The sequence below is a fragment of the Cervus elaphus genome, chromosome 10 (genome assembly GCF_910594005.1).
Source record: "Cervus elaphus chromosome 10, mCerEla1.1, whole genome shotgun sequence".
NCBI lineage: Eukaryota > Metazoa > Chordata > Mammalia > Artiodactyla > Cervidae > Cervus > Cervus elaphus.
The window spans coordinates 7235725-7261615 of NC_057824.1; positions in this window are offsets into that span (position 1 = coordinate 7235725).

Consider the following 25891-nt stretch of genomic DNA (forward strand, 5'->3'; position numbering starts at 1 on the left):
GGGACTAACCTCTCATCTCGAGTTGATTTTTGGTCCACGGAGCTCTTTCGTGTTGCTACAGTGACCTCAGGATCCCTCTAGCCTTGAAACAGTGTTCTTGGGGTTTCTCTGGAGTGCCATCAAGGAAATCAAGGCTCCTTTCATGTGTGATGTGCAACACGGAATTGCTCTGCACGCAGTGCAGGGGAATCGGGCCTCATCTCGCGGTGAGGGCGAAGTCTCAGGGTTTTTCTCGAGTTGCGGCGGGAACCTGGGGTATATTCTCGAGTTACGACCGGGATGGCCCTTCCACCCACGTGTTTGTTCAGCGACGTCAGGACTCCTGCCTAGTTGCGAGGGACAACTCGGGATTCTCCTCGAGGCTTGGCAGGGCGATTGGGACGCCTCTCCAGCTGAGGCGGGAGAACAAGGGTCCCTTTCCAGGTGCCACAGGAATCCTGGGACTCCTATCAAGTTTCACGAGGAGTCAGGCATCGTCTCCTTTGGAGGCACAGATCTCCGCGTATCTCTGGAGTTTTTAAAGCATGTGAGGCTTCCGGTCGCGAAGAGGTGGGTAACTAGGTCTTTCTCTGTGGTCTCCACAGGGGATTCAGACATCCTTTCATCTTGGGAGATGCAAGACGAGCCTGCATTCAAGTCACTGCAGGGATATCCGGCCTTATTTCGCGTCAGGGCATCGCAGTGTCCATTCCACTTGAGGCCGCAAACTCAGGGTCTCTCTCACATAACTAGAGCTGAGAGAAGCCTCCTCTTGAGGTGCTTGTGGTAAGGTGGTATTCCTCTGGAGTCGAAGCCAGGGACTAACCTCTCATCTCGAGTTGATTTTTGGTCCACGGAGCTCTTTCGTGTTGGTACAGTGACCTCAGGATCCCTCTAGCCTTGAAACAGTGTGCTTGGGGTTTCTCTGGAGTGCCATCAAGGAAATCAAGGCTCCTTTCATTTGTGATGTGCAACACGGAATTGCTCTGCACGCAGTGCAGGGGAATCGGGCCTCATCTCGCGGCGAGGGGGAAGTCTCATGGTTTTTCTCGAGTTGCGGCGGGAAGCTGGGGTATATTCTCGAGTTACGACGGGGATGGCCCTTCCACACACATGTTTGTTCAGCGACGTCAGGACTCCTGCCTAGTTGCGAGGGACAACTCGGGATTCTCCTCGAGGCTTGGCAGGGCAATTGGGACGCCTCTCCAGCTGAGGCGGGAGACCAAGGGTCCCTTTTCACGTGCCAATGGAATCCTGGTACTCCTATCAAGTTTCATGAGGAGTCAGGCATCGTCTCCTATTAAGGCACTGATCTCCGTGTACCTCTGGAGTTTTCAAAGGATGTGAGGCCTCCGGTCGCGATGAGGTGGGGAACTAGGTCTTTCTCTGTGGTCTCACCAGGGGATTCAGACATCCTTTCGTCTTGGGAGATGCAAGACGAGCCTGCATTCAAGTCACTGCAGCGATATCCGGCCTTATTTCGAGTCAGGGCATCGCGGTGTCCGTTCCACTTGAGGCCGCAAACTCAGGGTCCCTCTCACATACCTAGGGCTGAGAGAAGCCTCCTCTTGAGGTGCTTGTGGTAAGGTGGTATTCCTCTGGAGTCGAAGCCAGGGACTAACCTCTCATCTCGAGTTGATTTTTGGTCCACGGAGCTCTTTCGTGTTGCTAGAGTGACCTCAGGATCCCTCTAGCCTTGAAACAGTGTTCTTGGGGTTTCTCTGGAGTGCCATCAAGGAAATCAAGGCTCCTTTCATGTGTGATGTGCAACACGGAATTGCTCTGCACGCAGTCCAGGGGAATCAGGCCTCATCTCGCGGCGAGGGGGAAGTCTCATGGTTTTTTTCGAGTTGCGGCGGGAACCTGGGGTATATTCTCGAGTTACGACCGGATTGGCCCTTCCACCCACGTGTTTGTTCAGCGACGTCAGGACTCCTGCCTAGTTGCGAGGGACAAGTCGGGATTTTCCTCGAGGCTTGGAAGGGCAATTGGGACGCCTCTCCAGCTATGGCGGGAGACCAAGGGTTCCTTTCCACGTGCCACAGGAATCCTGGGACTCCTATCAAGTTTCACGAGGAGTCAGGCATCGTCTCCTTTGGAGGCACTGATCTCCGCGTACCTCTGGAGTTTTCAAAGGATGTGAGGCCTCCGGTCGCGATGAGGTGGGGAACTATGTCTTTCTCTGTGGTCTCCACAGGGGATTCAGACATCATTTCCTCTTGGGAGATGCAAGACGAGCCTGCATTCAAGTCACTGCAGGGATATTCGACCTTATTTCGAGTCAGGGCATCGCGGTGTCCATTCCACTTGAGGCCGCAAACTCAGGGTCCCTCTCACATACCTAGAGCTGAGAGAAGCCTCCTCTTGAGGTGCTTGTGGTAAGGTGGTATTCCTCTGGAGTCGAAGCCAGGGACTAACCTCTCATCTCGAGTTGATTTTTGGTCCACGGAGCTCTTTCGTGTTGCTACAGTGACCTCAGGATCCCTCTAGCCTTGAAACAGTGTTCTTGGGGTTTCTCTGGAGTGCCATCAAGGAAATCAAGGCTCCTTTCATGTGTGATGTGCAACATGGAATTGCTCTGCACGCAGTGCAGGGGAATCGGGCCTCATCTCACGGTGAGGGGGAAGTCTCAGGGTTTTTCTCGAGTTGCGGCGGGAACCTGCGGTACATTCTCGAGGTACGACGGGGATGGCCCATCCACCCACGTGTTTGTTCAGCGACGTCAGACTCCTGCCTATTTGCGAGGGACAACTCGGGATTCTCCTCGAGGCTTGGCAGGGCAATTGGGACGCCTCTCCAGCTGAGGCGGGAGACCAAGGGGCCCTTTCCACGTGCCACAGGAATCCTGGGACTCCCATCAAGTTTCACGAGGAGTCAGGCATTGTCTCCTTTGGAGGCACTGATCTCCGCGTACCTCTCGAGTTTTCAAAGGATGTGAGGACTCCGGTCGCGATGAGGTGGGGAACTAGGTCTTTCTCTGTGGTCTCCACAGGGGATTCAGACATCCTTTTGTCTTGGGAGATGCAAGACAAGCCTGCATTCAAGTCACTGCAGGGATATCCGGCCTTATTTCGAGTCAGGGTATCCCAGTGTCCATTCCACTTGAGGCCGCAAACTCAGGGTCCCTCTCACATACCTAGAGCTGAGAGAAGCCTCCTCTTGAGGTGCTTGTGGTAAGGTGGTATTCCTCTGGAGTCGAAGCCAGGGACTAACCTCTCATCTCGAGTTGATTTTTGGTCCACGGAGCTCTTTCGTGTTGCTAGAGTGACCTCAGGATCCCTCTAGCCTTGAAACAGTGTTCTTGGGGTTTCTCTGGAGTGCCATCAAGGAAATCAAGGCTCCTTTCATGTGTGATGTGCAACACGGAATTGCTCTGCACGCAGTCCAGGGGAATCAGGCCTCATCTCGCGGCGAGGGGGAAGTCTCATGGTTTTTTTCGAGTTGCGGCGGGAACCTGGGGTATATTCTCGAGTTACGACCGGATTGGCCCTTCCACCCACGTGTTTGTTCAGCGACGTCAGGACTCCTGCCTAGTTGCGAGGGACAAGTCGGGATTTTCCTCGAGGCTTGGCAGGGCAATTGGGACGCCTCTCCAGCTGTGGCGGGAGACCAAGGGTTCCTTTCCACGTGCCACAGGAATCCTGGGACTCCTATCAAGTTTCATGAGGAGTCAGGCATCGTCTCCTTTGGAGGCACTGATCTCCGCGTACCTCTGGAGTTTTCAAAGGATGTGAGGCCTCCGGTCGCGATGAGGTGGGGAACTATGTCTTTCTCTGTGGTCTCCACAGGGGATTCAGACATCATTTCCTCTTGGGAGATGCAAGACGAGCCTGCATTCAAGTCACTGCAGGGATATTCGACCTTATTTCGAGTCAGGGCATCGCGGTGTCCATTCCACTTGAGGCCGCAAACTCAGGGTCCCTCTCACATACCTACAGCTGAGAGAAGCCTCCTCTTGAGGTGCTTGTGGTAAGGTGGTATTCCTCTGGAGTCGAAGCCAGGGACTAACCTCTCAGCTCGAGTTGATTTTTGGTCCACGGAGCTCTTTCGTGTTGCTACAGTGACCTCAGGATCCCTCTAGCCTTGAAACAGTGTTCTTGGGGTTTCTCTGGAGTGCCATCAAGGAAATCAAGGCTCCTTTCATGTGTGATGTGCAACACGGAATTGCTCTGCACGCAGTGCAGGGGAATCGGGCCTCATCTCACGGTGAGGGGGAAGTCTCAGGGTTTTTCTCGAGTTGCGGCGGGAACCCGGGGTACATTCTCGAGGTACGACGGGGATGGCCCATCCACCCACGTGTTTGTTCAGCGACGTCAGACTCCTGCCTATTTGCGAGGGACAACTCGGGATTCTCCTCGAGGCTTGGCAGGGCAATTGGGACGCCTCTCCAGCTGAGGCGGGAGACCAAGGGGCCCTTTCCACGTGCCACAGGAATCCTGGGACTCCCATCAAGTTTCACGAGGAGTCAGGCATTGTCTCCTTTGGAGGCACTGATCTCCGCGTACCTCTCGAGTTTTCAAAGGATGTGAGGACTCCGGTCGCGATGAGGTGGGGAACTAGGTCTTTCTCTGTGGTCTCCACAGGGGATTCAGACATCCTTTCGTCTTGGGAGATGCAAGACAAGCCTGCATTCAAGTCACTGCAGGGATATCCGGCCTTATTTCGAGTCAGGGTATCCCAGTGTCCATTCCACTTGTGGCCGCAAACTCAGGGTCCCTCTCACATACCCAGAGCTGAGAGAAGCCTCCTCTTTAGGTGCTTGTGGTAAGGTGGTATTCCTCTGGAGTCGAAGCCAGGGACTAACCTCTCATCTCGAGTTGATTTTTGGTCCATGGAGCTCTTTCTTGTTGCTACAGTGACCTCAGGATCCCTCTAGCCTTGAAACAGTGTTCTTGGGGTTTCTCTGGAGTGCCATTAAGGAAATCAAGGCTCCTTTCCTGTGTGATGTGCAACACGGCATTGCTCTGCACGCAGTGCAGGGGAATCGGGCCTCATCTCGCGGCGAGGGGGAAGTCTCATGGTATTTCTCGAGTTGCGGTGGGAACCTGGGGTATATTCTCGAGTTACGACGGGGATGGCCCTTCCACCCACGTGTTTGTTCAGCGACGTCAGGACTCCTGCCTAGTTGCGAGGGACAACTCGGAATTCTCCTCGAGGCTTGGCAGGGCAATTGGGACGCCTCTCCAGCTGAGGCGGGAGACCAAGGGTCCCTTTCCACGTGCCACAGGAATCCTGGTACTCCTATCAAGTTTCACGAGGAGTCAGGCATCGTCTCCTTTGGAGGCACTGATCTCCGCGTACCTCTGGAGTTTTCAAAGGATGTGAGGCCTCCGGTCGCGACGAGGTGGGGAACTAGGTCTTTCTCTGTGGCCTCCACAGGTGATTCAGACATCCTTTCGTCTTGGGAGGTGGAAGAAGAGCCTGCATTCAAGTCACTGCAGGGATATCCGGCCTTATTTCGAGCCAGGGCATCGCGGTGTCCATTCCACTTGAGGCCGCAAACTCAGGGTCCCTCTCACATACCCAGAGCTGAGAGAAGCCTCCTCTTGAGGTGCTTGTGGTAAGGTGGTATTCCTCTGCAGTCGAAGCCAGGGACTAACCTCTCATCTCGAGTTGATTTTTCGTCCACTTAGCTCTTCCGTGTTGCTACAGTGACCTCAGGATCCCTCTAGCCTTGAAACAGTGTTCTTGGGGTTTCTCTGGAGTGCCATCAAGGAAATCAAGGCTCCTTTCATGTGTGATGTGCAACACGGAATTGCTCTGCACGCAGTGCAGGGTATCGGGCCTCATTTTGCGGCGAGGGGGAAGTCTAATGGTTTTTCTCGAGTTGCGATGGGAACCTGGGGTATATTCTCGAGTTACGACGGGGATGGCCCTTCCACCCACGTGTTTGTTCAGCGATGTCAGGACTCCTGACTAGTTGCGAGGGACAACTCGGGATTCTCCTTGAGGCTGGGTAGGGCAATTGGGACGCCTCTCCAGCTGAGGCGGGAGACCAAGAGTCCCTTTCCACGTGCCACAGGAATCCTGGGACTCCTATCAAGGTTCACGAGGAGTCAGGCATCGTCTACTTTGGAGGCACTGATCTCCGAGTACCTCTGGAGTTTTCAAAGGATGTGAGGCCACCGGTCGCCATGAGGTGGGGAACTAGGTCTTTCTCTGCGGTCTCGACAGGGGATTCAGACATCCTTTCATCTTGGGAGATGCAAGAGGAGCCTGCATTCAAGTCACTGCAGGAATATCCGGCCTTATTTCGAGTCAGGGCATTGCAGTGTCCATTCCACTTGAGGCCGCAAACTCAGGGTCCCTCTCACATACCTAGAGCTGAGAGAAGCCTCGTCTTGAGGTGCTTGTGGTAAGGTGGTATTCCCCTGGAGTCGAAGCCAGGGACTAACCTCTCATCTCGAGTTGACTTTTGGTCCACGGAGCTCTTTCGTGTTGCTACAGTGACCTCAGGATCCCTCTAGCCTTGAAACAGTGTTCTTGGGGTTTCTCTGGAGTGCCATCAAGGAAATCAAGGCTCCTTTCATGTGTGATGTGCAGCACGGAATTACTCTGCACGCAGTGCAGTGTATCGGGCCTTATTTTGCGGCGAGGGGGAAGTCTCATGGTTTTTATCGAGTTGCGATGGGAACCTGGGGTATATTCTCGAGTTACGACGGGGATGGCCCTTCCACCCACGTGTTTGTTCAGCGACGTCAGACTCCTGCCTAGTTGCGAGGGACAACTCGGGATTCTCCTCGAGGCTTGGCAGGGCAATTGGGATGCCTCTCCAGCTGAGGCGGTAGACCAAGGGTCCCTTTCCACGTGCCACAGGAATCCTGGGACTCCTATCAAGTTTCACGAGGAGTTAGGCATCGTTTCCTTTAGAGGCACTGATCTCCGCGTACCTCTGGAGTCTTCAAAGGATGTGAGGCCTCCGGTCGCGATGAGGTTGGGAACTAGGTTTTTCTCTGTGGTCTCCACAGGGGATTCAGACATCCTTTCATCTTGGGAGATGCAAGACGAGCCTGCATTCAAGTCACTGCAGGGATATTCGGCCTTATTTCGCGTCAGGGCATCGCGGTCTCCATTCCACTTGAGGCCGCAAACTCAGGGTCCCTCTCACATACCTAGAGCTGAGAGAAGCCTCCTCTTGAGGTGCTTCTGGTAAGGTGGTATTCCTGTGGAGTCGAAGCCAGGGACTAACCTCTCATCTCGAGTTGATTGAAGGTCCACGGAGCTCTTTCGTGTTGCTACAGTGACCTCAGGATCCCTCTAGCCTTGAAACAGTGTTCTTGGGGTTTCTCTGGAGTGCCATCAAGGAAATCAAGGCTCCTTTCATGTGTGATGTGCAACACGGAATTGCTCTTCACGCAGTGCAGGGGAATCGGGCCTCATCTCGCGGCGAAGGGGAAGTCTCATGGTTTTTCTCGAGTTGCGGCGGGAACCTGGGGTATATACTCGAGTTATGACGGGGATGGCTCTTCCAGCCACGTGTTTGTTCAGCAACGTCAGGACTCCTGCCTAGTTGCGAGGGACAACTCGGGATTCTCCTCGAGGCTTGGCAGGGCAATTGGGACGCCTCTCCAGCTGAGGCGGGAGACCAAGGGTCCCTTTCCATGTGCCACAGGAATCCTGGGACTCCTATCAAGTTTCACGAGGAGTCAGGCATCGTCTCCTTTGGAGGCACTGATCTCCGCGTACCTCTGGAATTTTCAAAGGATGTGAGGCCTCCGGTCGCGATGAGTTGTGGAACTTGATCTTTCTCTGAGGTCTCCACAGGGGATTCAGACGTCCTTTCTTCTTGGGAGATGCAAGACGAGCCTGCATTCAAGTCACTGCAGGGATATCCGGCCTTATTTCGAGTCAGGGCATCGCGGTGTCCATTCCACTTGAGGCCGCAAAATCAGGGTCCCTCTCACATACCTAGAGCTGAGAGAAGCCTCCTCTTGAGGTGCTTGTGGTAAGGTGGTATTCCTCTGGAGTCGAAGCCAGGGACTAATCTCTCATCTCGAGTTGACTTTGGTCCACGGACTTCTTTCGTGTTGCTACAGTGACCTCAGGATCCCTCTAGCCTTGAAACAGTGTTCTTGGGGTTTCTCTGGAGTGCCATCAACGAAATCAAGGATCCTTTCATGTTTGATGTGCAACACGGAATTGCTCTGCATGCAGTGCAGGGGAATTGGCCCTCATCTCGCGGCGAGGGGGAAGTCTCATGGTTTTTCGCCAGTTGCGGGGGGAACCTGGGGTATATTCTCGAGTTACGACTGGGATGGCCCTTCCACCCAGGTGTTTGTTCAACGACGTCAAGACTCCTGCCTAGTTGCGAGGGACAACTCGGGATTCTCCTCGAGGCTTGGCAGGGCAATTGGGACGCCTCTCCAGATGAGGCAGAAGACCAAGTGTCCCTTTCCACGTGCCACAGGAATCCTGGGACTCCTATCAAGTTTCACGAGGAGTCAGGCATCGTCTGCGTTGGAGGCACTGATCTTCGCGTACCTCTGAAGTTTTCAAAGAATGTGAGGCCTCCGGTCGCGATGAGGTGGGGAACTATGTCTTTCTCTGTGGTCTCCACAGGGGATTCAGACATCCTTTCGTCTTGGGAGATCCAAGATGAGCTTGCATTCAAGTCACTGCAGGGATATCCGGCCTTATTTCGAGTCAGGGCATCGCGGTGTCCATTCCACTTGAGGCCACAAACTCAGGGTCCCTCTCACATAGCTACAGCTGAGAGAAGCCTCCTCTTGAGGTGCTTGTGGTAAGGTGGTATTCCTCTGGAGTCGAAGCCAGGGACTAACCTCTCATCTCGAGTTGATTTTTGGTCCACGGAGCTCTTTCGTGTTGCTACAGTGACCTCAGGATCCCTCTAGCCTTGTAACAGTGTTCTTGGGGTTTCTCTGGAGTGCCATCAACGAAATCAAGGCTCCTTTCATGTTTGATGTGCAACACGGAATTGCTCTGCACGCAGTGCAGGGGAATCTGGCCTCATCTCGGGGCGAGGAGGAAGTCTCATGGTTTTTCTCGAGTTGCCGCGGTACCCTGGGGTATATACTCGAGTTATGACGGGGATGGCTCTTCCAGCCACGTGTTTGTTCAGCAACGTCAGGACTCCTGCCTAGTTGCGAGGGACAACTCGGGATTCTCCTCGAGGCTTGGCAGGGCAATTGGGACGCCTCTCCAGCTGAGGCGGGAGACCAAGGGTCCCTTTCCATGTGCCACAGGAATCCTGGGACTCCTATCAAGTTTCACGAGGAGTCAGGCATCGTCTCCTTTGGAGGCACTGATCTCCGCGTACCTCTGGAATTTTCAAAGGATGTGAGGCCTCCGGTCGCGATGAGTTGTGGAACTTGATCTTTCTCTGAGGTCTACACAGGGGATTCAGACGTCCTTTCTTCTTGGGAGATGCAAGACGAGCCTGCATTCAAGTCACTGCAGTGATATCCGGCCTTATTTCGAGTCAGGGCATCGCGGTGTCCATTCCACTTGAGGCCGCAAAATCAGGGTCCCTCTCACATACCTAGAGCTGAGAGAATCCTCCTCTTGAGGTGCTTGTGGTAAGGTGGTATTCCTCTGGAGTCGAAGCCAGGGACTAACTTCTCATCTCGAGTTGACTTTTGGTCCACGGACCTCTTTCGTGTTGCTACAGTGACCTCAGGATCCCTCTAGCCTTGAAACAGTGTTCTTGGGGTTTCTCTGGAGTGCCATCAACGAAATCAAGTCTCCTTTCATGTTTGATGTGCAACACGGAATTGCTCTGCATACAGTGCAGGGGAATTGGGCCTCATCTCGCGGCGAGGGGGAAGTCTCATGGTTTTTCGCGAGTTGCGGGGGGAACCTGGGGTATATTCTCGAGTTACGACGTGGATGGCCCTTCCACCCAGGTGTTTGTTCAACGATGTCAAGACTCCTGCCTAGTTGAGAGGAACAACTCGGGATTCTCCTCGAGGCTTGGCAGGGCAATTGGGACGCCTCTCCAGATGAGGCAGGAGACCAAGTGTCCCTTTCCACGTGCCACAGGAATCCTGGGACTCCTATCAAGTTTCACGAGGAGTCAGGCATCGTCTCCTTTGGAGGCACTGATCTTCGCGTACCTCTGGAGTTTTCAAAGAATGTGAGGCCTCCGGTCGGGATGAGGTGGGGAACTAGGTCTTTCTCTGTGGTCTCCACAGGGGATTCAGACATCCTTTCGTCTTGGGAGATCCAAGACGAGCTTGCATTCAAGTCACTGCAGGGATATCCGGCCTTATTTCGAGTCAGGGCATCGCGGTGTCCATTCCACTTGAGGCCACAAACTCAGGGTCCCTCTCACATACCTAGAGCTGAGAGAAGCCTCCTCTTGAGGTGCTTGTGGTAAGGTGGTATTCCTCTGGAGTCGAAGCCAGGGACTAACCTCTCATCTCGAGTTGATTTTTGGTCCACGGAGCTCTTTCGTGTTGCTACAGTGACCTCAGGATCCCTCTAGCCTTGTAACAGTGTTCTTGGGGTTTCTCTGGAGTGCCATCAACGAAATCAAGGCTCCTTTCATGTTTGATGTGCAACACGGAATTGCTCTGCACGCAGTGCAGGGGAATCTGGCCTCATCTCGGGGCGAGGAGGAAGTCTCACGGTTTTTCTCGAGTTGCCGCGGTACCCTGGGGTATATACTCGAGTTATGACGGGGATGGCTCTTCCAGCCACGTGTTTGTTCAGCAACGTCAGGACTCCTGCCTAGTTGCGAGGGACAACTCGGGATTCTCCTCGAGGCTTGGCAGGGCAATTGGGACGCCTCTCCAGCTGAGGCGGGAGACCAAGGGTCCCTTTCCATGTGCCACAGGAATCCTGGGACTCCTATCAAGTTTCACGAGGAGTCAGGCATCGTCTCCTTTGGAGGCACTGATCTCCGCGTACCTCTGGAATTTTCAAAGGATGTGAGGCCTCCGGTCGCGATGAGTTGTGGAACTTGATCTTTCTCTGAGGTCTACACAGGGGATTCAGACGTCCTTTCTTCTTGGGAGATGCAAGACGAGCCTGCATTCAAGTCACTGCAGGGATATCCGGCCTTATTTCGAGTCAGGGCATCGCGGTGTCCATTCCACTTGAGGCCGCAAAATCAGGGTCCCTCTCACATACCTAGAGCTGAGAGAATCCTCCTCTTGAGGTGCTTGTGGTAAGGTGGTATTCCTCTGGAGTCGAAGCCAGGGACTAACTTCTCATCTCGAGTTGACTTTTGGTCCACGGACCTCTTTCGTGTTGCTACAGTGACCTCAGGATCCCTCTAGCCTTGAAACAGTGTTCTTGGGGTTTCTCTGGAGTGCCATCAACGAAATCAAGTCTCCTTTCATGTGTGATGTGCAACACGGAATTGCTCTGCATACAGTGCAGGGGAATTGGGCCTCATCTCGCGGCGAGGGGGAAGTCTCATGGTTTTTCGCGAGTTGCGGGGGGAACCTGGGGTATATTCTCGAGTTACGACGTGGATGGCCCTTCCACCCAGGTGTTTGTTCAACGATGTCAAGACTCCTGCCTAGTTGAGAGGAACAACTCGGGATTCTCCTCGAGGCTTGGCAGGGCAATTGGGACGCCTCTCCAGATGAGGCAGGAGACCAAGTGTCCCTTTCCACGTGCCACAGGAATCCTGGGACTCCTATCAAGTTTCACGAGGAGTCAGGCATCGTCTCCTTTGGAGGCACTGATCTCCGCGTACCTCTGGAGTTTTCAAAGAATGTGAGGCCTCCGGTCGGGATGAGGTGGGGAACTAGGTCTTTCTCTGTGGTCTCCACAGGGGATTCAGACATCCTTTCGTCTTGGGAGATCCAAGACGAGCTTGCATTCAAGTCACTGCAGGGATATCCGGCCTTATTTCGAGTCAGGGCATCGCGGTGTCCATTCCACTTGAGGCCACAAACTCAGGGTCCCTCTCACATAGCTAGAGCTGAGAGAAGCCTCCTCTTGAGGTGCTTGTGGTAAGGTGGTATTCCTCTGGAGTCGAAGCCAGGGACTAACCTCTCATCTCGAGTTGATTTTTGGTCCACGGAGCTCTTTCGTGTTGCTACAGTGACCTCAGGATCCCTCTAGCCTTGAAACAGTGTTCTTGGGGTTTCTCTGGAGTGCCATCAAGGAAATCAAGGCTCCTTTCATGTGTGATGTGCAACACGGAATTGCTCTGCACGCAGTGCAGGGGAATCGGGCCTCATCTCGCGGCGAGGGGGAAGTCTCATGGTTTTTCTCGAGTTGCGGCGGGAACCTGGGGTATATTGTCGAGTTACGACGGGGATGGCCCTTCCACCCACGTGTTTGTTCAGCGACGTCAGGACTCCTGCCTAGTTGCGAGGGACAACTACGGATTCTCCTCGAGGCTTGGCAGGGGAATTGGGACACCTCTCCAGCTGAGGCAGGAGACCAAGGGTCTCTTTCCACGTGCCACAGGAATCCTGGGACTCCTATCAAGTTTCACTAGGAGTCAGGCATCGTCTCCTTTGGAGGCACTGATCTCCGTGTAACTCTGAAGTTTTCAAAGGTTGTGAGGCCTCCGGTCGTGATGAGGTGGGGAACTAGGTCTTTCTCTGTGGTCTCCACATGGGATTCAGACATCCTTTCATCTTGGGAGATGCAAGACGAGCCTGCATTCAAGTCACTGCAGGGATATCCGGCCTTATTTCGCGTCAGGGCATCACAGTGTCCATTCCACTTGAGGCCGCAAAATCAGGGTCCCTCTCACATACCTAGAGTTGAGAGAAGCCTCCTCTTGAGGTGCTTGTGGTAAGGTGGTATTCCTCTGGAGTCGAAGCCAGGGACTAACCTCTAATCCCGAGTGGATTTTTGGTCCACGGAACTCTTTCGTGTTGCTACAGTAACCTCAGGATACCTCTAGCCTTGAAACAGTGTTCTTGGGGTTTCTCTGGAGTGCCATCAAGGAAATCAAGTTTCCTTTAATGTGTGATGTGCAACACGAAAATGCTCTGCATGCAGTGCAGGAGAATCGAGCCTCATCTCGCGGCGAGGGGGAAGTCTCATGGTTTTTCTCAAGTTGCCGCGGTACCCTGGGGTGTATTCTCGAGTTATGACGGGGATGGCCCTTCCACCCACGTGTTTGTTCAGCGACGTCAGGACTCCTGCCTAGTTGCGAGGGACAACTCGGGATTCTCCTCGAGGATTGGCAGGGCAATTGGGACGCCTCTCCAGCTGAGGCGGGAGACCAAGGGTCCATTTCCATGTGCCACAGGAATCCTGGGACTCCTATCAAGTTTGACGAGGAGTCAGGCATCGTCTCCTTTGGAGGCACTGATCTCCGCGTACCTCTGGAATTTTCAAAGGATGTGAGGCCTCCAGTCGCGATGAGTTGGGGAACTTGATCTTTCTCTGAGGTCTCCACAGGGGATTCAGACGTCCTTTCGTCTTGGGAGATGCAAGACGAGCCTGCATTCAAGTCATTGCAGGGATATCCGGCCTTATTTCGAGTCAGGGCATCGCGGTGTCCATTCCACTTGAGGCCGCAAACTCAGGGTCCCTCTCACATACCTAGAGCTGAGAGAAGCCTCCTCTTGAGGTGCTTGTGGTAAGGTGGTATTCCTCTGAAGTCGAAGCCAGGGACTAACCTCTCAAATCGAGTTGATTTTTGGTCCACGGAGCTCTTTCGTGTTGCTACAGTGACCTCAGGATCCCTCTAGCCTTAAAACAGTGTTCTTGGGGTTTCTCTGGGGTGCCATCAAGGAAATCAAGGCTCCTTTCACGTGTGATGTGCAACATGGAATTGCTCTGCACGCAGTGCAGGGGAATCGGGCCTCATCTCGCGGCGAGGGGGAAGTCTCATGGTTTTTCTCGAGTTGTGGCGGGAACCTGGCGTATATTCTCGAGTTAGGACGGGGATGGACCTTCCACCCACGTGTTTGTTCAGCGACGTCAGGACTCCTGCCTAGTTTCGAGGGACAACTCGGGATTCTCCTCGAGGCTTGGCAGGGCAATTGGGACGCCTCTCCAGCTGAGGGGGGAGACCAAGGGTCCCTTTCCACGTGCCACAGGAATCCTGGGACTCCTATCAAGTTTCACGAGGAGTCAGGCATCGTCTCCTTTGGAGGCACTGATCTCCGCGTACCTCTGGAGTTTTCAAAGAATGTGAGGCCTCCGGTCGCGATGAGGTGGGGAACTAGGTCTTTCTCTGTGGTCTCCACAGGGGATTCAGACATCCTTTCTTCTTGGGAGATGCAAGACGAGCCTGCATTCAAGTCACTGCAGGGATATCCGGCCTTATTTCGCGTCAGGGCATCGCAGTGTCCATTCCACTTGAGGCCGCAAACTCAGGGTCCCTCTCACATACCTAGAGCTGAGAGAAGCCTCCTCTTGAGGTGCTTGTGGTATGGTGGTATTCCTCTGGAGTCGAAGCCAGGAACTAACCTCTCATCTCGAGTTGATTTGTGGTCCACGGAGCTCTTTCGTGTTGCTACAGTGACCTCAGGATCCCTCTAGCCTTGAAACAGTGTTCTTGGGGTTTCTCTGGAGTGCCACCAAGGAAATCAAGGCTCCTTTCATGTGTGATGGGCAACACGGAATTGCTCTGCATGCAGTGCAGGGGAATCGGGCCTCATCTCACGGCGAGTTGTAAGTCTCATGGTTTTTCTCGAGTTGCGGCGGGAACCTGGGGTATATTCTCGAGTTTCGACGGGGATGGCCCTTCCACACACGTGTTTGTTCAGCGACGTCAGGACTCCTCCCAGTTTCGAGGGACAACTCGGGATTCTCCTCGAGGCTTGGCAGGGCAATTGGGACACCTCTCCAGCTGAGGCGGGAGACCAAGTGTCCCTTTCCACGTGCCACAGGAATCCTGGGACTCCTATCAAGTTTCACGAGGAGTCAGGCATCGTCTCCTTTGTAGGCACTGATCTCCGCGTACCTCTGGAGTTTTCAAAGGACGAGAGGCCTCCGGTCGCGATGAGGTGGGGAACTAGGTCTTTTTCTGTGGTCTCCACAGGGGATTCAGACATCCTTTCGTCTTGGGAGATGCAAGACGAGCCTGCATTCAAGTCACTGCAGGGATATCCGGCCTTATTAAGAGTCAGGGCATCGCGGTGTCCATTCCACTTGAAACCGCAAACTCAGCACATAGCTAGAGCTGAGAGAAGCCTCCTCTTGAGGTGCTTGTGGTAAGATGGTATACCTCTGGAGTCGAAGCCAGGGACTAACCTCTCATCTCGAGTTGATTGTTGGTCCACGGAGCTCTTTCGTGTTGCTACAGTGACCTCAGGATCCCTCTAGCCTTGAAACAGTGGTCTTGGGGTTTCTCTGTAGTGCCATCAAGGAAATCAAGGCTCCTTTCATGTGTGTTGTGCAAGACGGAATTGCTCTGCACGCAGTGCAGGGGAATCGGGCCTTATCTCGCGGCGAGGGGGAAGTCTCATGGTTTTTCTCGAGTTGCGGTGGGAACCTGGGGTATATTCTCGAGTTATGACGGGGATGGCCCTTCCACCCACATGTTTGTTCAACGACATCAGGACTCCTTCCTAGTTGCGACGGACAACTCGGGATTCTCCTCGAGGCTTGGCAGTGCAATTGGGACGCCTCTCCAGCTGAGGCGGGAGACCAAGGGTCCCTTTCCACGTGCCACAGGAATCCTGGGACTCCTATCAAGTTTCACGAGGAGTCAGGCATCGTCTCCTTTGGAGGCACTGATCTCCGCGTACCTCTGGAGTTTTCAAAGGATGTGAGGCCTCCGGTCGCGATGAGGTGGGGAACTAGGTCTTTCTCTGTGGTCTCCACAGGGGATTCAGACATCCTTTCGTCTTGGGAGATGCAAGACGAGCCTGCATTCAAGTCACTGCAGGGATATCGGCCTTATTTCGAGTCAGGGCATGGCGGTGTCCATTCCACTTGAGGCCGCAAACTCAGGGTCCCTCTCACATACCTAGAGCTGAGAGAAGCTTCCTCTTGAGGTGCTTGTGGTAATGTGGTATTCCTCTGGAGTCGAAGCCAGGGACTAACCTCTCATCTCGAGTTGATTTTTGGTCCACGGAGCTCTTTCGTGTTGCTACAGTGACCTCAGGATCCCTCTAGCCTTGAAACAGTGTTCTTGGGGTTTCTCTGGAGTGCCATGAAGGAAATCAAGGTTCCTTTCATGTGTGATGTGCAACACGGAATTGCTCTGCACACAGTGCAGGGGAATCGGGCCTCATCTCGTGGCGAGGGGGAAGTCTCATGGTTTTTCTCGAGTTACGGCGGGAACCTGGGGTATAATCTCGAGTTACGACAGGGATGGCCCTTCCAACCACGTGTTTGTTCAGCGACGTCAGGACTCCTTCCTAGTTGCGAGGGACAACTCGGGATTATCCTCGAGGCTTGGCAGGGCAATTTGGACGCCTCTCCAGCTGAGGCGGGAGACCAAGGGTCCCTTTCCACGTGCACAGGAATCCTGGGACTCCTATCAAGTTTCACGAGGAGTCAGGCATCGTCTCCTTTGGAGGAACTGATCTCCGCGTCCCTCTGGAGTTTTCAAAGGATGTGAGGCCTCCGGTCGCCATGAGGTGGGGAACTAGGTCTTTCTCTGTGGTCTCCACAGGGGATTCAGACATCCTTTCGTCTTGGGAGATGCAAGACGAGCCTGCATTCAAGTCACTGCAGGGATATCCGGCCTTATTTCGAGTCAGGGCATCGCGGTGTCCATTCCACTTGAGGCCGCAAACTCAGGGTCCCTCTCACATACATAGAGCTGAGAGAAGCTTCCTCTTGAGGTGCTTGTGGTAAGGTGGTATTCCTCTGGAGTCGAAGCTAGGGACTAACCTCTCATCTCGAGTTGATTTTTGGTCCACGGAGCTCTTTCGTGTTGCTACAGTGACCTCAGGATCCCTCTAGCCTTGAAACAGTGTTCTTGGGGTTTCTCTGGAGTGCCATCAAGGAAATCAATGCTCCTTTCATGTGTGATGTGCAACACGGTGTTGCTCTGCACGCAGTGCAGGGGAATCGGGCCTCATCTCGCGGCGAGGGGGAAGTCTCATGGTTTTTCTCGAGTTGCGGCGGGAACCTGGGGTATATTCTCGAGTTACGACGGGGATGGCCCTTCCATGCACGTGTTTGTTCAGCGACGTCAGGACTCCTGCCTAGTTGCGAGGGACAACTCGGGATTCTCATCGAGGCTTGGCAGGGCAATTGGGACCCCTCTCCAGCTGAGGCGGGAGACCAAGGGTCCCTTTCCACGTGCACAGGAATCCTGGGACTCCTATCAAGTTTCACGAGGAGTCAGGCATCGTCTCCTTTGGAGGCACTGATCTCCGCGTTCCTCTGAAGTTTTCAAAGGATGTGAGGCCTCCGTTCGCGATGAGGTGGGGAAGTAGGTCTTTCTCTGTGGTCTCCACAGGGGATTCAGACATCCTTCCGTCTTGGGAGATGTAAGACGAGCCTGCATTCAAGTCACTGCAGGGATATCCGGCCTTATTTCGAGTCAGGGCATCGCGGTGTCCATTCCACTTGAGGCCGCAATCTCAGGGTCCCTCTCACATACCTAGAGCTGAGAGAAGCCTCCTCTTGAGGTGCTTGTGGTAAGGTGGTATTCCTCTGGAGTCGAAGCCAGGGACTAACCTCTCATCTCGAGTTGATATTCGGTCCATGGAGCTCTTTCGTGTTGCTACAGTGACCTCAGGATCCCTCTAGCCTTGAAACAGTGTTCTTGGGGTTTCTCTGGAGTGCCATCAAGGAAATCAAGGCTCCTTTCATGTGTGATGTGCAACACGGAATTGCTCTGCACGCAGTGCAGGGGAATCGGGCCTCATCTCGCGGCGAGGGTGAAGTCTCATAGTTTTTCTCGAGTTGCGGCGGGAACCTGGGGTATATTCTCGAGTTACGACGGGGATGGCCCTTCCACCCACGTGTTTGTTCAGCGATGTCAGGACTCCTGCCTAGTTGCGAGGGACAACTCGGGATTCTCCTCGAGGCTTGGCAGGGCAATTGGGACGCTTCTCCAGCTGAGGCGGGAGACCAAGGGTCCCTTTCCACGTGCACAGGAATCCTGGGACTCCTATCAAGTTTCACGAGGAGTCAGGCATCGTCTCCTTTGCAGGCACTGATCTCCGCATACCTCTGGAGTTTTCATAGGATGTGAGGCCTCCGGTCGCAATGAGGTGGGGAACTAGGTCTTTCTCTGTGGTCTCCACAGGGGATTCAGACATCCTTTCGTCTTGGGAGATGCAAGACGAGCCTGCATTCAAGTCACTGCAGGCATATCCGGCCTTATTTCGAGTCAGGGCATCGCGGTGTCCATTCCACTTGAGGCCCCAAACTCAGGGTCCCTCTCACATACTTAGAGCTGAGAGAAGCCTCCTCTTGAGGTGCTTGTGGTAAGGTGGTATTCCTCTGGAGTCGAAGCCAGGGACTAACCTCTCATCTCGAGTTGATTTTTGGTCCACGGAGCTCTTTTGTGTTGCTACAGTGACCTCAGGATCCCTCTAGCCTTGAAACAGTGTTCTTGGGGTTTCTCTGGAGTGCCATCAAGGAAATCAAGGCTCCTTTCATGTGTGATGTGCAACACGGAATTACTCTGCACGCAATGCAGTGTATCGGGCCTTATTTTGCGGCGAGGCGGAAGTATCATGGTTTTTCTCGAGTTGCGGCGGGAACCTGGGGTATATTCTCGAGTTACGACGGGGATGGCCCTTCCACCCACGTGTTTGTTCAGCGACGTCAGACTCCTGCCTAGTTGCGAGGGACAACTCGGGATTCTCCTCGAGGCTTGGCAGGGCAATTGGCATGCCTCTCCAGCTGAGGCGGTAGACCAAGGGTCCCTTTCCACGTGCCACAGGAATCCTGGGACTCCTATCAAGTTTCACGAGGAGTCAGGCATCGTTTCCTTTAGAGGCACTGATCTCCGCGTACCTCTGGAGTCTTCAAAGGATGTGAGGCGTCCGGTCGCGATGAGGTGGGGCACTAGGTCTTTCTCTGTGGTCTCCACAGGCGATTCAGACATCCTTTCATCTTGGGAGATGCAAGACGAGCCGGCATTCAAGTCACTGCAAGGATATCCGGCCTTATTTCGAGTCAGGGCATCACAGTGTCCATTCCACTTGAGGCCGCAAACTCAGGGTCCCTCTCACATACCTAGAGCTGAGAGAAGCCTCCTCTTGAGGTGCTTGTGGTAAGGTGGTATTCCTCTGGAGTCGAAGCCAGGGACTAACCTCTCATCTCGAGTTGATTTTTGGTCCACGGAGCTCTTTCGTGTTGCTACAGTGACCTCAGGATCCCTCGAGCCTTGAAACAGTGTTCTTGGGGTTTCTCTGGAGTGCCATCAAGAAAATCAAGGCTCCTTTCATGTGTGATGTGCAACAGGGAATTGCTCTGCACGCAGTGCAGGGGAATCTGGAATCATCTCGGGGCGAGGGGGAAGTCTCATGGTTTTTCTCGAGTTGCGGCGGGAACCTGGGGTATATTGTCGACATACGACGGGGATGGCTCTTCCACCCACGTGTTTGTTCAGCGACGTCAGGACTCCTGCCTAGTTGCGAGGGACAACTCGGGATTCTCCTGGAGGCTTGGCAGGGCAATTGGGACGCCTCTCCAGCTGAGGCGGGAGACCAAGGGTCCCTTTCCACGTGCCACAGGAATCCTGGGACTCCTATCAAGTTTAACGAGGAGTCAGGCATCGTCTCCTTTGGAGGCACTGATCTCCGCATACCTCTGAAGTTTTCAAAGGATGTGAGGCCTCCGGTCGCGATGAGGTTGGGAACTAGGTTTTTCTCTGTGGTCTCCACAGGGGATTCAGACATCCTTTCATCTTGGGAGATGCAAGACGAGCCTGCATTCAGGTCACTGCAGGGATATTCGGCCTTATTTCGAGTCAGGGCATCGCGGTGTCCATTCCACTTGAGGCCGCAAACTCAGGGTCCCTCTCACATACCTAGAGCTGAGAGAAGCCTCCTCTTGAGGTGCTTGTGGTAAGGTGGTATTCCTCTGGAGTCGAAGACAGGGACTAACCTCTCAATTCGAGTTGATTGAAGGTCCACGGAGCTCTTTCGTGTTGCTACAGTGACCTCAGGATCCCTCTAGCCTTGAAACAGTGTTCTTGGGGTTTCTCTGGAGTGCCATCAAGGAAATCAAGGCTCCTTTCATGTGTGATGTGCAACACGGAATTGCTCTGCACGCAGTGCAGGGGAATCGGGCCTCATCTCGCGGCGAGTGGGAAGGCTCATGGTTTTTCTCGAGTTGCGGCGGGAACCTGGGGTATATTCTCGAGTTACGACGGGGATGGCCCTTCCACCCACGTGTTTGTTCAGCGACGGTAGGACTCCTGCCTAGTTGCGAGGGACAACTCGGGATTCTCCTTGAGGCTTGGCAGGGCAATTGGGACGCCTCTCCAGCTGAGGCGGGAGACCAAGGGTCCCTATCCACGTGCACAGGAATCCTGGGACTCCTATCAAGTTTCACGAGGAGTCAGGCATCGTCTCCTTTGGAGGCACTGATCTCCGTGTACCTCTGGAGTTTTCAAAGTATGTGAGGCCTCCGGTCGCGATGAGGTGGGGAACTAGGTCTTTCTCTGTGGTCTCCACAGGGGATTCAGACATCCTTTCGTCTTGGGAGATGCAAGACGAGCCTGCATTCAAGTCACTGCAGGGATATCCGGCCTTATTTCGAGTCAGGGCATCGCGGTGTCCATTTCACTTGAGGCCGCAAACTCAGGGTCCCTCTCACATACCTAGAGCTGAGAGAAGCCTCCTCTTGAGGTGCTTGTGGTAAGGTGGTATTCCTCTGGAGTCGAAGCCAGGGACTAACCTCTCATCTCGAGTTGATTTTTGGTCCACGGAGCTCTTTCGTGTTGCTACAGTGACCTCAGGATCCCTCTAGCCTTGAAACAGTGTTCTTGGGGTTTCTCTGGAGTGCCATCAAGGAAATCAAGGCTCCTGTCATGTGTGATGTGCAACACGGAATTGCTCTTCACGCAGTGCAGGGGAATCGGGCCTCATCTCGCGGCGAAGGGGAAGTCTCATGGTTTTTCTCGAGTTGCGGCGGGAACATGGGGTATATTCTCGAGTTACGATGGGGATGGCCCTTCCACCCACGTGTTTGTTCAGCGACGTCAGGACTCCTGCCTAGTTGCGAGGGACAACTCGGGATTCTCCTCGAGGCTTGGCAGGGCAATTGGGACGCCTCTCCAACTGAGGAGGGAGACCAAGGGTCCCTTTCCACGTGCGACAGGAATCCTGGGACTCCTATCAAGTTTCACGAGGAGTCAGGCATCGTCTCCTTTGGAGGCAGTGATCTCCGCGTACCTCTGGAGTTTTCAAAGGATATAAGGAATCCGGTCGCGATGAGGTGGGGAACTAGGTCTTTCTCTGTGGTCTCCACAGGGGATTAAGACATCCTTTCATCTTGGGAGATGCAAGACGAGCCTGCATTCAAGTCACTGCAGGGATATCCGGCCTTATTTCGAGTCAGGGCATCGCGGTGTCCATTCCACTTGAGGCCGCAAACTCAGGGCCCCTCTCACATACCTAGAGCTGAGAGAAGCCTCCTCTTGAGGTGCTTGTGGTAAGGTGGTATTCCTCTGGAGTCGAAGCCAGGGACTAACCTCTCATCTCGAGTTGATTTTTGGTCCACAGTGCTCTTTCATGTTGCAACAGTGACGTCACGATCCCTCTAGCCTTGAAACAGTGTTCTTGGGGTTTCTCTGGAGTGCCACCAAGGAAATCAAGGCTCCTTTCATGTGTGATGTGCAACACGGAATTGCTCTGCACGCAGTGCATGGGAATCGGGCCTCATCTCGCGGCGAGGGGGAAGTCTCATGGTTTTTCTCGAGTTGCGGCGGGAACCAGGGGTATATTCTCGAGTTACGACGGGGATGGCCCTTCCACCCACGTGTTTGTTCAGCAACGTCAGGACTTCTGCCTAGTTGCGAGCGACAACTCGGGATTCTCCTCTAGGCTTGGCAGGGCAATTGGGACGCCTCTCCAGCTGAGGCGGGAGACCAAGGGTCCCTTTCCACGTGCACAGGAATCCTGGGACTCCTATCAAGTTTCACGAGGAGTCAGGCATCATCTCCTTTGGAGGCACTGATCTCCGCGTACCTCTGGAATTTTCATAGGATGTGAGGCCTCCGGTCGCGATGAGGTGGGGAACTAGGTCTTTCTCTGTGGTCTCCACAGGGGATTCAGACATCCTTTCATCTTGGGAGATGCAAGACGAGCCTGCATTCAAGTCACTGCAGGGATATCCGGCCTTATTTCGAGTCAGGGCATCGCGGTGTCCATTCCACTTGAGGCCGCAAACTCAGGGTCCCTCTCACATACCTAGAGCTGAGAGAAGCCTCCTCTTGAGGTGCTTGTGGTAAGGTGGTATTCCTCTGGAGTCGAAGCCAGGGACTAACTTCTCATCTCGAGTTGATTTTTGGTCCATGGAGTTATTTCCTGTTGCTACAGTGACCTCAGGATCCCTCTAGCCTTGAAACATTGTTCTTGGGGTTTCTCTGGAGTGCCATCAAGGAAATCAAGGCTCCTTTCATGTGTGATGTGCAACACGGAATTGCTCTGCATGCAGTGCAGGGGAATCAGGCCTCATCTCGCGGCGAGTGGGAAGTCTCATGGTTTTTCTCGAGTTGCGGCGGGAACCTGGGGTATATTCTCGAGTTACGACGGGGATGGCCCTTCCACACACATGTTTGTTCAGCGACGGCAGGACTCCTGCCTAGTTGCGAGGGACAACTCGGGATTCTCCTCGAGGCTTGGCAGGGCAATTGGGACGCCTCTCCAGCTGAGACGGGAGACCAAGGGTCCCTTTCCACGTGCCACAGGAATCCTGGGACTCCTATCAAGTTTCACGAGGAGTCAGGCATCGTCTCCTTTGGAGGCACTGATCTCCGCGTACCTCTGGAGATTTCAAAGGATGTGAGGCCTCCGGTCGCGATGAGGTGGGGAACTAGGTCTTTCTCTGCGGTCTCCACAGGGGATTCAGACATCCTTTCATCTTGGGAGATGCAAGACGAGCCTGCATTCAAGTCACTGCAGGGATATCCGGCCTTATTTCTAGTCAGGGCATCGCAGTGTCCATTCCACATTAGGCCGCAAAATCAGGGTCCCTCTCACATACTTAGAGCTGAGAGAAGCCTCCTCTTGAGGTGCTTTTGGTAAGGTGGTATTCCTCTGGAGTCGAAGCCAGGGACTAACCTCTCATCTCGAGTTGATTTTTGGTCCATGGAGCTCTTTCGTGTTGTTACAGTGACCTCAGGATCCCTCTAGCCTTGAAACAGTGTTCTTGGGGTTTCTCTGGAGTGCCATCAAGGAAATCAAGGCTCCTTTCATGTGTGATGTGCAACACGGAATTGCTCTGCATGCAGTGCAGGGGAATCGGGCCTCATCTGGCGGCGAGGGCGAAGTATCATGGTTTTTCTCGAGTTGCGGCGGGAACCTGGGGTATATTCTCGAGTTACAACGGGGATGGCCCTTCCATCCACGTGTTTGTTCAGCGACGTCAGGACTCCTGCCTAGTTGCGAGGGACAACTCGGGATTCTCCTCGAGGCTTGGCAGGGCAATTGGGACGCCTCTCCAGCTGAGGCGGGAGACCAAGGGTCCCTTTCCACGTGCCACAGGAATCCTGGGACTCCTATCAAGGTTCACGAGGAGTCAGGCATCGTCTCCTTTGGAGGCACTGATCTCCGCGTCCCTCTGGAGTTTTCATAGGATGTGAGGCCTCCGGTCGCGATGAGGTGGGGAACTAGGTCTTTCTCTGTGGTCTCCACAGGGGATTCAGACATCCTTTCGTCTTGGGAGATGCATGACGAGCCTGCATTCAAGTCACTGCAGGAATATCCGGCCTTATTTCGAGTCAGGGCATTGCAGTGTCCATTCCACTTGAGGCCGCAAACTCAGGGTCCCTCTCACATACCTAGAGCTGAGAGAAGCCTCCTCTTGAACTGCTTGTGGTAAGGTGGTATTCCCCTGGAGTCGAAGCCAGGGACTAACCTCTCATCTCGAGTTGACTTTTGGTCCACGGAGCTCTTTCGTGTTGCTACAGTGACCTCAGGATCCCTCTATCCTTGAAACAGTGTTCTTGGGGTTTCTCTGGAGTGCCATCAAGGAAATCAAGGCTCCTTTCATGTGTGATGTGCAACACGGAATTACTCTGCACGCAGTGCAGGGTATCGGGCCTTATTTTGCGGCGAGGCGGAAGTCTCATGGTTTTTCTCGAGTTGCGATGGGAACCTGGGGTATATTCTCGAGTTACGACGGGGATGGCCCTTCCACACACGTGTTTGTTCAGCGACGTCTGACTCCTGCCTAGTTGCGAGGGACAACTCGGGATTCTCCTCGAGGCTTGGCAGGGCAATTGGGATGCCTCTCCAGCTGAGGCGGTAGACCAAGGGTCCCTTTCCACGTGCCACAGGAATCCTGGGACTCGTATCAAGTTTCACGAGGAGTTAGGCATCGTTTCCTTTAGAGGCAGTGATCTCCGCGTACCTCTGGAGTCTTCAAAGGATGTGAGGCCTCCGGTCGCGATGAGGTGGGGCACTAGGTCTTTCTCTGTGGTCTCCACAGGCGATTCAGACATCCTTTCATCTTGGGAGATGCAAGACGAGCCGGCATTCAAGTCACTGCAAGGATATCCGGCCTTATTTCGCGTCAGGGCATCACAGTGTCCATTCCACTTGAGGCCGCAAACTCAGGGTCCCTCTCACATACCTAGAGCTGAGAGAAGCCTCCTCTTGAGGTGCTTGTGGTAAGGTGGTATTCCTCTGGAGTCGAATCCAGGGACTAACCTCTCATCTCGAGTTGATTTTTGGTCCACGGAGCTCTTTCGTGTTGCTACAGTGACCTCAGGATCCATCGAGCCTTGAAACAGTGTTCTTGGGGTTTCTCTGGAGTGCCATCAAGGAAATCAAGGCTCCTTTCATGTGTGATGTGCAACACGGAATTGCTCTGCACGCAGTGCAGGGGAATCGGGCCTCATCTCGCGGTGAGGGGGAAGTCTCATGGTTTTTCTCGAGTTGCGGCGGGAACCTGGGGTATATCCTCGAGTTAAGAAGGGGATGGCCCTTCCACCCACGTGTTTGTTCAGCGACGTCAGGACTCCTGCCTAGTTGCGAGGAACAACACGGGATTGTCCTCGAGGCTTGGCAGGGCAATTGGGACGCCTCTCCAGCTGAGGCGGGAGACCAAGTGTCCCTTTCCACGTGCCCCAGGAATCCTGGGACTCCTATCAAGTTTCACGAGGAGTCAGGCATCGTCTCCTTTGGAGGCACTGATCTCTGCGTACTTCTGGAGTTTTTAAAGGATTTGAGGCCTCCGGTCACGGTGAGCTGGGGAACTAGGTGTTTGTCTGTGGTCTCCACAGGGGATTCAGATATACATTCGTCATGGGAGATGCAAGACGAGCCTGCATTCAAGTCACTGCAGGGATATCCGGCCTTATTTCGAGTCAGGGCATCAAGGTGTCCATTCCACTTGAGGCCGCAACCTCAGGGTCCTTCTCACATACCTAGAGTTGTGAGAAGCCTCCTCTTGAGGTGCTTGTGGTAAGGTGGTATTCCTCTGGAGTCGAAGCCAGGGACTAAAATCTCATCTCGAGTTGATTCTTGGTCCACGGAGCTCTTTCGTGTTGCTACTGTGACCTCAGGATCCCTCTAGCCTTGAAACAGTGTTCTTGGGGTTTCTCTGGAGTGCCATCAAGGAAATCAAGGCTCCTTTCATGTGTGATGTGCAACACGGAATTGCTCTGCATGCAGTGCAGGGGAATCGGGCCTCATTTTGCGGCGAGGGGGAAGTCTCATGGTTTTTATCGAGATGCGGAGGGAACCTGGGGTATATTCTCGAGTTACGACGGGGATGGCCCTTCCACCCACGTGTTTCATCAGCCACGTCAGGAGTCCTGCCTAGTTGCGAGGGACAACTCGGGAATTCCCGCGAGGCATGGCAGGGCAATTGGGACGCCTCTCCAGCTGAGGCAGGAGACCAAGGGTCCCTTTCCACGTGCCACAGGAATCCTGGGACT